The sequence below is a fragment of the Mesocricetus auratus genome, unplaced genomic scaffold, assembly GCF_017639785.1.
Source record: "Mesocricetus auratus isolate SY011 unplaced genomic scaffold, BCM_Maur_2.0 Super-Scaffold_100024, whole genome shotgun sequence".
In the NCBI taxonomy this organism is placed as follows: Eukaryota; Metazoa; Chordata; class Mammalia; order Rodentia; family Cricetidae; genus Mesocricetus; species Mesocricetus auratus.
In genome coordinates this window covers 4,656,782-4,669,050 of record NW_024429205.1, presented here as the reverse complement: position 1 = coordinate 4,669,050, position 12,269 = coordinate 4,656,782, and the positions used below count along the sequence as shown (strand labels likewise).

The 12,269-nt window shown below is 44.6% G+C and overlaps 1 protein-coding gene across 1 annotated transcript in view; it reads right to left on the bottom strand.

The window, feature by feature from the left end:
- Nucleotides 1-12,269, bottom strand: part of Rnf144a (ring finger protein 144A) — a 104,149-nt gene that overhangs the window by 81,060 nt on the left and 10,820 nt on the right. The window lies entirely within an intron of this gene.

Sequence of the window (12,269 nt, the reverse complement as noted above, 5' to 3'; positions counted from 1 at the left end):
GAAAGAGATATTCTGCTCAGACAGTGCACTGGTGATAGCAGCCTTTTTGAGCTGCATCAAGAAGAGTTTTGCGAAGGCCAGCCAGATGCAAAACTCTGCCTGGGCTCAGAGCCAAGAGCCCTGTGTCCCTTTTCTTCCATGTCTCAGGATGCAAAGCCCACTGGCTCCCTCATTCCCAAAGCTCATAATCTCAAAGCCTGTTGCAGCTACCCTGGAAAATGGGCACAAATAAGACACGGAAGTACAAGGGAGATGGATGGGCAGAAAGATTGGTGAGAGTGGAGAGAGAAATGGGATGGATATGGTCAAAATACATGATACACACACGTGTGGAAATGTCACAATGAACCCTGTTACTATGTATAATTAACATGTGCTAATGGGGAGCACACAATGCATGTATCCTATAAAGATGGCTTATTTAGTGATGAATCATTTGTATTTTAAATGCATTTTGTTATTTATGGACAGATATGTGCATGTGTGTCTGTGCATATGTGCATGTACCTATACCTGCAGATATCTACTGAGACTAGAAAAAGGGAACAGATTCCCCAGTACTAGAGTTATGGGCAGTCGTGAGCTGCCTAGAGTTGATGCTAAGAACAAAGCTCTGGTACAAAGCAAGAGCTGCTAACTACTGAGCCATCTCCCCGCCCCTCATTTGCATTTTTAAAGATAAGTTGCCTGCCGACACTATTAGCAGTGGTGAAAGTGTTTTAGGTTATCTCTCATTTGCTTATTAATTTAGTAAAGAGAAATACATGAAGAGCAATAAAGTTTGATCTTCTTTTTTTCTTAAGTGCAGGTGTCTCTTCCTTGGTTGTCTGTCATGAATGCATACTCTAGCGTACAGTCCTGAGGCAAGGACTGTGACTAGAGTATCCAGCACCGATCTCGAGCAACATGAGCCAGGGATGAAACAGCACACACAGCGTGCGGGGGCTCAGCCCTCTCCACATGTACGGATCCCAACGAGCCCTGACAATTTTCATAACCCTTCTGCAGACACCAACAATGTACATGTTGGTTACACCCTCCGTCCCCCAACCATACTTGGACTCCTGCTGAGACACAGGCAGGTGTCACTGGAGTTGAGTTGAGCCATCTTAAGAATTCTACACAAGGGGGCTGGAGAGATGGTTCAGCGGTTAAGAGCACTGGCTGCTCTTCTAAGGGTCTTGAGTTCAACTCCCAGCAACCACATGGTGCCTCACAACCATCTATAATAGGATCAGATGCCCTCATTTGTCATGCAGGAATACATGCAAGTAGAATGCTCATATACATAAAATACATTTAAAAATCTTTTAAAAAAGGAATTCTACACAACATGGAACCCCAAGTCTACCCATGACCATTCTAGTAATTAACAAAATCCACTTTTGTTTGTCCCAAGGAGCAAATATAATAAATTGTGGAGTGAGACTTCTCATTTCCAAGTAGGCAGTTCCAGTAGTGTCTAATAAATTTATCCCTTCGTATGAACATGGATGCAGCCACAAATATAAAAGCCCCCAAAAGCCAAGCTTAAGCAGAAAACATGCAGAAACGACCTCATGAATTCCTTTTATCAAATATATGCACATCTCTATATAAAAGGGTTATATGTGATCACTCCTTATTAAATAAAGGCAATCTCTAAAATAACCAGGCTTGTGAGGAGATTATAGACTTGAAAACTTCACTGGCCCCTTTTCCAGCACATCCAACCCAGAGCTCTGGATCTGTGTGTACCCCAGGATAGCCATGCCAGCTCAACACAAACCATACTTACCACAAACATGATGAGGGTTTTCTTTTTCAGTTTTATTTTGTAATTTGATTGCCCAAGGGTCATCTCTGCAGATGACAATCTCTTAAATGGTGGGACGGGCCCTGCTAAACCTTTGCAGCCTCGGTGCAAGCATGCACACATGTGCATATCTGCACACATATGTAAGCACGCCCACGTGTGTACCTGTGAGCCATTGGTGATGGAGCAAGGGTAAAGCCTTGCACTGGAAGGGCGCTGTCCCTCACAGTCTCTGCAGGGCGAGACAGGATTGACTGAATGAGGAAGCAGGGTAAAGACAGCTGAGAAGGAGCCAGCTCAGCAAGGTCAGTGTGGGGGGATTCAGAGGCTCCTACCAGCTGTGCCAGAGGAGCCAAAGGAGATATGTTCTGCAGTGAGTTCCAGGAGAACTGACCCACAGAGAAAGAAAGGGGAGAGGAGGTCAGGATGGAGACAGGGGCGGTTGGGGAGGAGTTAGGGAAGTGAGGAAAAGGAGGAGAAAGAGTATATGAGGGTGAGGAGGTGAGGCGGGAGAGGAGGAGAGGAGAGAAAAGAAAGGGAAGGGGAGAAAAGGCCAAAGATGCTTCCAGGTTTCATTTTGAGCAGCACAGTGCCGGGAAAGATGTCTAAGGCACACCTGGAAACCAAACCAGGCAATGTGCAGAGCATGCATGTAAGAAGGCTGCATCCGTGAGCAGGACTGAAGACACACAGTCCTTCTAGAGGACACAGCAGCAAAAGAACGGGTGTCAAAGGTCAATTTAATCCAAAAGGGAACTTGCTCTGCACTCTGCTCCTTCCTCTACGGACAGTTAGTCTCTGCCTGTGCAACCTTAGATTTGCAGAGTTAACAATATCTGGCACAGCAAACTTCACCCGCTTCTTATTTTTGTTTTGTCTGAGAAAGGGTCACATACGCCAAGTATAACATACCACGAACTATGAGTTAAAACCCTACAGGAAGGGCCTAAGTCCCTTGCATTTCTGGCCCCACAGTGGATCAGGACTTTCTTTGTGGGTGGAGGCACTGGTAATGATTTATGGGACTAGGTTAAAATATACATTAAATATAATTGATTTCGGGGAGACGTTACTTACACAAGAAGTAAATGGCCACCGCAGGTTCCCGCTCTAAGAATCCTGTGACTTGACTGGACACAAGAGACAGCCACCTGACAGGACCCCAGCCCTAAACTCACTCCCTGTCACATCCTCACCTGTAACCATGCCTAAATGGGCGTGGTCAACACTACAGGTCCGGGCGTGGTGGATATCTCACCACACACACACACACCTATGCACGCACACACACAATGCACAAGCGCACGCACGCAGGCACGCATGCACACACTCACACACACAGGCACGCACGCATATGCGCACGCACTCACACTCACACACGGTATACTGGCATTTAGCCTCTGCTCACCTGCTTATGGCTATTGCTACAAAGCAGAGTAAGAGGAAAGGCCTGTGACTCCTTGCACAGACACACAGCAGAAAGGTCCAAAGGACCCAGCTGCTTCTCCCCAGGTCTTTCCATCCCCAAGCCCAGAACTGTCTTCCAGCTGCTGGGGATCCTGAAAGTCAGGGTTTCAGAACCCAGTGTGGCTCTGGGCAGGGAGGTTCTCACAGAGGCTGCAGGCAGAGGTTTCTACATGTGTGAGCTTCTGGCCTCCACTATGAATGGGGGTCTTGTCTGGCTGCAATAAAGCATCCCTCTGTTTGTATGCATACTATACTGAAAGTCTTGTCCACGGGGAAACTACCCAGCGTTCCACAGTAATCCCTTTCGAGTTGTCTTGAAGGGACCTATTTACCATTTGCCTTCTCTGAGGTAAATTAAGCAACCGAAGCATTTCTCAAGGCAGCCACGAAGCACACTCATTGGCTCATTGGATATCAATTAATTGAGGGTTCCATGCTTTTTTTTTCTAACTCTCTTGCTGAGAAGAAAGGCCTCTGGTTATTCAACCATCACTCCTAAATCAAAGAAATCACTCATAAAAAAAAATATTCTCAAGCTTCCAGACGCTCACAAAGAACCAATTGATTTGCCCAACTGGATGCTGAAGCAGGCACAAAATAAGAATCTTGTTGCTGTCTGGATGTTATACTAGGGAAAAAAAGCTGATTTATTTAGAGCCGTGTGACAATAAAACACTCTGTGACTTTAAAGGACTCAGAAAGCAGTTCCCTGAGCAACTTGTCTTTAAGAAGGATGAGGTGGGTTTGTGTTTGCTGAGCAGGGGGAAATTTCTCCAAAGAGCAAGATGAATTATTTTTCTATCCGAAACATGTGTGTGTTGGAAGAGATGGGGAATCTCACAGGAGACGATTCCCATGCCGGTGTAGATGTTCTGTATCTGAACACCGAAGGCCTGGGCAGGAGGGAAAAGTGCCCTTTTTTTTCATGTGGTTCTGGCATGTGTGTTTTTAATGTATTATATTCATGTTATTCACAAAACATAAGACTGTGTATTTAGAGTTTACAAGTCAGTGTGGCTAGTTATCTCACAGGATCATATAGCTACACCATCATCTAATTACCTCAAAGCAAGATCTCAGGGCCAGCACAAGGGTACAGCCAACAGGAATATATGCATATCTAACAAATAAGTAAATAAATAAAATTTTAATCTAAAATAAAAACCCTCAAATCTCTCACACAGTAAGTCAGTGATTTCTGGTACACACCAATGGTCTCATGTCTTCTGTAAAGTTCATACAAGTAGAATCTAACCTTTTAAGTCTGGCTCCTTTTGCAGCTCTTGTTTAAAAGCTAAAATTGAAATGGCATAATTGTTGGGCAAGTTCCATCAAAGCCATGCATTGCATTTTTCCAAGGCTATATCTGTGTGTCTAAATCAGTTATATCCAATCCCACAGATGACAGAAGATGAAACCATCTATGTAAAGAGTATATGCAGATAACTGCCCACTCAACAGAGCAAAAATTGGTGGGTCAATAAAGCCCTTTAAAAATCTCACCAAGGCAAACATGCCCAGAGCTATTCTGAAGTGACAACCTTAGACTCAAAGCCAGAAGGGCAGGGGCATCTCTAAGGTTGCTTGCAGGTTCAAAGGTCAATTCTCAAAACCCCCAAAACAGCCCAGCCTCTCACTGTAGCTCTCTGAGCCTTGCGTGACATGAGTCCCCTCTATCATCAGTGACTGTGGAAACCTAAAGGGTCACAACTCCCACCATCACAGAAAAAGGCCAGGCAAGCCTCAAAGCAGAGACTTCTTACAACAGCCAGAAAATAAGGTCCCAGGACAAACCACATTATGGACCCTGCAGAGAGAGGTAAAGTCAGAGTCTCAGCTATAACCCATCACAGGGGCAGGAGATAGGAAGGAGGGATGCTCTGTCGCAAGGACCATTTATTACACAATCTGGTGGCATAATGCCTTTGGAAATGGCGTTATGTTTAGAAATACAGGCTTAAACTACAGGGCGATCACTGATTTTCTTTAAAAAGTATAATGATTGGCTAATAGTGGTAGCATGGCAATCCCATCCACATTCAAGCAGGAAAGTCTGAAGAACAAAAAAGGAAAATAGACAATAAGCTGAAAATAGCCATCCACAAGGAAGTACAGCTGCCAGGCAACCATAACAAAAATCACTTTAAACATGAATGACCTAAAAGCAAATAGTTAAAAGATGTGGGTATTTCAGATCTCATCTGTGAAGTTCCTTTGTGAAGTGGGTGGCTGTTCATACAGAAATCACAATGTGTCAAAGTGAAGAGAATAAGTGTCCCTGTGGTTCTTGGTCACAGATGGTACGTACCTCTTATGTCACAACCCTGCAGGCTCAGGGCAATGAAGAGAGATCAAAAAGGTTTTAAGAACCAGAGGCTGGGGAGGCCCAGAGTAAAAGAGTGTCTGCTGGACAGGATAAGACCACTGTAGTCAGAAACTCAAGGCAGCTGTGGTTGCCAGTCAACATCCCAACATGGAGGATGATGGAGGATGAAGGGGGTGATGAGCTGAGGAGTGATGGGGGATGTTCTTCTGTATCTATGATTCTCTTATTGGTTGACAAATAAAACACTGATTGGCCAGGCAGGAAGTAGAGGCGGGGCTAGGAGACAAGGAGAACTCTGGGAAAGGTAGGCAGAGAGCCCACAAAGGAGGGACGTCATTTAGCCAACCAAGAAGACAGACCATGCCAGGCATTCTTTGGTAAGATAAGTCCATGCAGAAAAGCATAGATTAGTAGTTATGGGTTAATAATTAAGACAGAGCTAGCCAGTAAGAAGCCCTAGTCACTGGCCAACAACTTTATAATTAATATATGTCTCGGTGTGCTTATTTGGGGCTGAGAAGGGTGGCGGGACCTGGCGGGAAAGAACCCGCCAGCAACAGAGGAGCTCTCTAGCTGTCTCCCTGGCTGAGGAGATAATGACGATGGTCTCTGAGGAACAGGGAGTTGATTTTCTTTAAGAGTGTGGCCCCTGATAGGTCCATTATTCTCCTGTGGATGGCTCCACACACAGGAGAAAATGGGCAGCACAAATTAGACACAGTGGGTTATTAAAAAAAAATAGAGGGCACAAAGTTAGGGATAAAGGGCATGGATACACCCAGGAGGAATTAGAGGGAAGAATGGGAGAAATGAGTATCATCAAAATACATATATTTATGAAATTCTCAAATTAATAAAAGTGTTATATGGAAATGTGGGTACAAGAGTGAAAAGAAAAATACAACCGTGCATTGAATTATTTATAAGGAACTCACTGAAAAGCTGCAGAAGCAGATTACAAGTAAAGGGTTGGAGAAAAATGCATCGTGCTAAAGCTAATCAAAAAACTGAATAATAAGAGTATAAGACAAGAACGATCAGGCTGCAAAACATAAAGGGAAAAATTCTACCAGAAGACATAAAAACATGTACACACTCAACAACAGAATGCTAAAACACATAATGCAAAGCTGATAAGGCAACAGAGGAAAAGCAGCCATTAAATACAGATGTAATACCATCCATGAGAAAGGGACAAGGTCAGCAGGCAGAAAAAAAACTAGAACGGATGAAGATGATATGAACAACACCATCAATTAACTCCATCTGGTTGATTCATAACCTCTAATCTGAACTCCCATGAAACATCCTAGGCCATAAGATACACATAAATATAAAAACAATCAAATAAAAAACCATAGATATCATACCAAGTTTTGTGTTCATGCTTTAAAACCCAAACCAGTAGCCAAAGGATACCCAGGAAAGTCCCAGGCCTGGAAATGTCTAGGCTACCCTAGGCATTGTGAGAAGGAATCAGTGTATGAATGGAGAGAGAGAAAGAGAGAGAGAAAGAGAGAGAGAGAACACCCACACACGCATGCATACACTCACACACACGCGCGCGCGCACACACACACACACACACACACACACGCACACGCACCATTCATGGGTTACAGATGTTACTGCAATCCTAAGACAAAACAATGCTCCAAATAGAAAAAAAATGAGGAGAGAATGGGATATTATTCATTAGGTGTTTCTATCTTTAGCTGAAAACTAAAGGCAGTAATTAGCAGTTTCTTATTTCTACTATTTGGTTGCTCTTTTTACAGTGCTGGGCTTGGGGTCCAGGCCTATAGACTCTGGTCAACCACTCTACTGCTGAGCTATGACCCCAGGCCCAAGCTCTCTCCGCTGCTATGGATGATATGCTCTCACACTTTCCCACCAAGAGGCAATGTTGGATTCAGCTTTGGGGTTGCCCTTTAATGTCAATCTTAGCATTTTCAGAGGCTTGATGTCTTTCTTCAGCCCTCAAGGGAGCCCCATGAATAAAGTAAACCTGGTACCATTCTCACCGCATAGATGAACGAAGAGGGACAGTTGAGGATGACAAAGGGCCGAGGGCCTGGGCGAGACCCATCTCCTCTGACCTCATCTTGTCTCATCGTGTACCATCCCTGACCACAGCTGCCACACTGGGAGGGATCAGCCATGCATGATGACTCTGCAGGCTACTGCCTCCCTTCTGAGGTTCACCATCACCGGCAGTTCTGCAGGGCCCAGCTTACCCAGGCAGGCGCCAACCAACAGCCCTTCTGAAACAGGACTGGTGTTTGCGTTGCTGTTTATTTTAATGACAGGGGGTTCCTTCCTTCCCGGTCGATTACTCACTTTTCTCTAAGCCACCTCAGCAAAACGCCTATCTTAGACCTCTGGCTCATCGCTGAAATGCTTGTCCTGTGTGAAATGATACCATCTGTGTGTTGGGGTGAGCCTTAATTTACATTTAAAGGGTTTTTTCCGTGGAGGGCTGGCAGGCTGGCTCCGTGGGCAAAGGCGTCTGCACCAAGACCCAAGACGGATGACCTGAGTTCAGCCCCCAGAAATCACATGGGTGAAGGAGTGAATGTGCTGCAAATGCTCTGATCTCCACAGGAGTGCTGTGGCATCACTGTACACACACACACACACACACACACACACACACAGTAGAGTATAATTTACAATTTGTTTAACATTTTAAACTAAAATGATATAGTTCCCTATGAAATGAAATACAGTCATCACTTGGGATCAAGCCACTTGTGGCCCCAGCTTCTGCTTCCCACAGACACCAAAATCTACAGATGTCCCAGTCCTTGTATAAAATGTCAGCCTCTGCATAGCTGAGGTAGAGGGAAAAGGCAGGACGAATGAGAGGGAAAGCGTGAGAAAGACCTCCAGGTGGCTGGTCCTGCTGATGGCATCAGAAAATAACAGAAATGCCCAGAAAGCCCAAGTAACCCACAGAGACAACTTAAATTTGCCTAGGACACCCTTCGGGGACAGTAAGCAAATTGTGCTTACATAGAGCCCAAGCAATGTCAACCTTGAGTTCCTAGAAGCCACTCTTTGTCATAAATTAACAATGTCCATAATCTACATTGTCCTTTTCCAAATGAATATCCATCTCCCCTTCCTGTCAGTGGCCCTTCTGAGCAGAGTGGGGAGGCGGAGAGGGGAGCCTTAGCAACCACTAGAGATGCAACTGAAGAGTGATCCTTCTGTGCGTCTCCGTTTTGTGACATAAGCCATGATCAACATGACAAGGAAAGGTTTTATTGGATTACACTTCCAGTTTATAGTCCGCCACTGAGGGAAGTCGGGGCAGGAACTCGAGGCAGGCCATGGAGGGGTGCTGCTTACTGGCTTGCACCCCACGGCTTTTTCAGCCTGATTCTTGTACAAGCCCAGATCGCCTGCCCCAGGGTGGCAATCTACAGTAGACTAGGTTCTCCCACATTAACCGTTCATCTAGAAAATGCCCCAGACTTGCTGGCACACCAAACTGATGGAGGGAATTCCTCCACTGATGTTCCCTCTCCCCAGATGACTCTAACTTGCATCAAGTTGAGAAAAAACCTGCCCAGCACCAGAACCAACAGAATCCTATACATGTCCACTGTAAAGAAACGTGTGTGCATTTACTATTCAGATAGTCTGTCTTTCTGAAAGCCCATGGACTCGAGGGCTACGTTTAAAATGTCAGTTGATAAATCCCCAATCCTGCTTCATCCTTCATCGGAATCCTTTTTCTTCATCTATGAAGCACGGAATCCTTGTTTTGCTTAAATGGGGAAAGAGAACTTACTTCTCCAGGGTCCTTCATAGAGAGCGAGCAAGGGCTCTGTGTGTGTGTGTGTGTGTGTGTGTGTGTGTGTGCTCGTGCACGTACGTACACACACATGTATCCCTGTAACTGATGAAAGAACCCAAGCCCAAGTTTCCATATAGTTCACATCCTCTCTGCTTTGCATGCGCTGCCTAACGCCATCTGCACCTCTGTAATAATGTCAACAACAAAATCAAGATGGGAAAGGTCCTACCCTGTGTGTTTTCAATCCACAGTTGACTGAAGCCAAGTGAGGATACAGAGAGCCAACTACAAACGCCCAATAAGTCAAGAACCAAAAAAAAAAACATACCAAAAAAAACCCTCATGTTCTGTATGAGTTATGAGTCTTTCCCTTAGCATAGTTTCCATGTTGATAAACAAAATCGTATTTTACACAAAATCCTGTCTCACAATTATTTTCACTTAACGATCTAAACATTTTCCCAGGGCCACAATCTCCAAAAACTTTATCTAATTAGTGAATGGTGTTTGTTTAACTATATTTAGATGTTTTCCGTTGGGGTTATTACATTTTTTAAAAAGAAAATGAAAACATTAAGCATTTGTGAATAAATCATTTATTTCTCTCTACATTTTAGCATTGTTTTCTGGGGCTGGCTAGATGGCAAAGGAAATACATTCATCCTGAATCTAGCCCCTCCCCAAGCTCAGGAAAGAGATTTATTTCTCTGACTAAGCCAACATGATACATTTCACCTCATTCCCACCAGGAAACTAGTTCATCTTTTAAAAAATGACAAATTCCTTTGAGCTAATTTCTTAAAAAAAAAATGGAAGCACTAATGATTTCATGTTTACCAAGAAAACCTTCATCTTATCTCCCAAGGTCTTTATTATGTCTGCCCAACAGTTACACGGTAGCCATACCCCTTCCCTACGTAATCAGAACCAGGTAGAAAGCAGACTGCAGCCAACACAAAGAAAGATTCAAATATAATTAAATGAATACACACCAGGTTTGTGTGAACCTTACGTGAACTTTTCCTATTTGCTCATTAGGAGTTGGTTTGTACCTGTGTGTGGTAAAATCACCAACAATACCTTTGAGCAAGACATTTACTATTTTATACAGAGTCTCGTGTGGCTCCAGCTGCCCAGAACCCACTAAGTAGCTGAGGATGGCATTGGATTCTTCATCCTCCCTCCTCCACATCCTGAATGCTGAGATTACAATTGTGTGCACAGCCAGGGACTGAACCAAGGATTTATGAATTTTTTTCATGTTGATAAACAAAATTTCATCTTACACAAAATCCTGTCTCACAATTACTTTCACTGAACAATCTAAACATTTTCCCAGGGCCACAATCTCCAAAAACGTTATCTAATTAGTGAATGGTGTGTATTCAACCATATTTAGGTGTTTTCCATTTGGGGTGTAGGCAAGCACCCTACCACCTGAGCTACCCCCTCAGTCCTTCATGTGTGATCTTAATGGATTCTCTTCCTTTTCCTCCAACCTGCCCTTTCTTTTTAGTTTCTGAGATGGGGTCACCCACAATACAGCCCGGGCCGGCCTAGAACTCACTCTGGAGCTGGTCTGGACTGGCTGTTATCCTCCCGTCTCAGTCTCCTAAGTATTAGGATGACAATCACGCATCACTAGGCTCAACCTAGAGTTCAGGTAAAAGCTCAGCACACTGAAGTCTGCTTTACAGGTCCTAGGGTAGAAATGTTTAAATGTGTCTAACACATGCTTCTGTCCTCGGAGCCCACTGGCTGCTCTGTCACCCAAGAATCTGAGGTGCTCCCCACCGCCTGGGAAGACAGAACAAAACAGTGTTCAGAGAAGGGATGTGCCAGACGCCCCCTCTACCGCTCCCCTCATTTCAGAGCTCATGTAACCTGTCTCACTGTACATGGGCTTCAGGCAGCTCCACGAGCGTTCTGTTTTGTTGACACAATAAGCGTATGTCTGTCTCTTCTTACTTCAGAACTAATACGTTTCTTTTCAGGCTTTGAAAATATCCCATTTGGCAAAGTTCTCTGCCTGTCTCAGGAATGGAGGGATGGTGACTTCCTCCCCGTTGGTTCTCTCCATGCCAGAGCCACCTGGGGGAAGCCAAGAGGCCTGACTCCTACTGGAAACACAAAGGGCCACTGCATAAAACAGGAAGTGGGAGAGCCAGGATTTTTACATCAGAGCTAGATGCAAAATGAGAAAAGACTGAGGCCTGGGAGGGAGAGGGGTCTGCCAGGAGGCCCAGTGCACAGCCCACATGCCAGGCATAACCACAAGCTTCACAGAGGCAGGAAAAATACGGGGCAGCCATGAAATCGCACACAGAGATGCCAAGGAAAAGTCTTCTCAGAAAGGAGGTCAGCAGCACAGAGGTCACGGAAGGACAATAAAATCTGGGTGTCAGAGCAGCGGGCTGGGATAACGGCGTAATGTTCAGGACATGCCTAAGTACACACAGAAGCCAAGCACAGGGAAGAGGGGCTCCTCCCCACCAGCTACACTGAACCCTCAATGGCTACTACTTGCTTTAAATCTAGGAGGGTCAGAATAAGAAGTCCCCAGGGGCTGGTGAGAGAAAGGAGAAAAAACTGTGACACCCAGTAACTAACCTGAAGCAAAGGTGAGGGGCTGTCAGGTATATTCCAAATTTGAGGAGTTTTGTTAAGGAAAAGGCTATGTTCTTCATGAGATACATGATAGACAGACAGATAGATAGATAGATAGATAGATAGATGACAGACAGACAGATGGTATATGGATGCATGCATGCATGGATGGATGATTCATAGATAGATAGATAGATGATAGATAGATAGATAGATAGATAGATAGATAGATAGATAGATAGATGATAGATTGATAGATCTCTAGAATA